The following is a 1,297-nucleotide window of genomic DNA, read 5'->3' on the forward strand; positions in this document are numbered from 1 at the left end:
TTATCTAGTTTCTCTTCTGGTGTTTGTGCACTGTGAGTTATGATTTATATACTATTTATGCCATGTATTAGGGCCCCTAGTGTTGCTTCTATTTTTTCTTCCATGATCTTTATCATTTTAGATTTTATATTGTCTTAGTCATCTAGTGCTGCTATAACAGAAATACCACAAGTGGATGGCTTTAACAAAGAGAAGTTTATTCTCTCACAGTCCAGTTGGCTACAAGTCCATATTCAGGGCGTCAGCTCCAGGGGAATGCTTTTTCTGTTGGCTCTGGAGGAAGGTCCGTGTCATCAATCTTCCCTTGGTCTGGGAGCTTCTCTGCGCAGGAACCTCAGGTCCAAAAGATGTGCTCTGTTCCCGGCACTGCTTTCTTGGTGGTATGGGATTCCCATGTGTCTCTGCTCGCTTCTTTCTTTTATATCTCAAAAGAGATTGGTTTAAGACGCTATCAAATCTTGTATACTTCATCAGGATAACTGCTGCTAATCTATTTTATTACATCATAGTGATAGAGTTTACAACACATGACGAAATCACATCAGATTACAAGATGGTACACAATCATACAATACTGGGAATCATGACTCAGCCAAGTTGACAGATATTTTTGGGGGACACAATTCAATCCATAAATATTTAGGTCTTTGATCCATTTTGAGTTAGTTTTTGTGTACGGTATGAGGTATGGGTCCTGTTTCATTTTTTTACAGATGGATATCCAGTTATGCCAGCACCATTTGTTAAAGAGACTGTCTTTTCCCCATTTGATGGACTTTGGGCCCTTGTCAAATATCAGCTGCTTATAGGTGGATGGATTTACATCTGGGTTCTCAATTCTGTTCCATTGGTCTATGTGTCTGTTGTTGTACCAGTACCAGGCTGTTTTGACTACTGTGGTGGTAAAATAGGTTCTAAAATTGGGTAGTGTGAGGCCTCCCACTTTGTTCTTCTTCTTCCGTAGTCATCTAGTTCTAAGGTAGCATTTTTCTAATTACTCTTCACATAACAAAGTGGAAAAACTGAGCTTTACTCTTGGGCCTCCATCCTTTCCTCTTCCTAAAATAGACAAACTTAGTGTCCAAGAGCAGACAAAGCTGGTTTCCTCCCACCCAGCAGTTCAGGTGCATAACTCTCAGCTCAACTGGTCAAGGTCCTCATGCCTGGGCCTGACCATGAGCCACCGCCTCCCCATCTTTCCTGCTGGCCATACTGTCTCCAGGAAGCATTTTTTAAATATTTATTTTATTTTTGGTGAAACTAATACACAGCAAAACAAAACTCATTCAACACTTTC

Source organism: Trichechus manatus, unplaced genomic scaffold (assembly GCF_000243295.1).
Source record: "Trichechus manatus latirostris isolate Lorelei unplaced genomic scaffold, TriManLat1.0 scaffold00157, whole genome shotgun sequence".
In the NCBI taxonomy this organism is placed as follows: domain Eukaryota; kingdom Metazoa; phylum Chordata; class Mammalia; order Sirenia; family Trichechidae; genus Trichechus; species Trichechus manatus.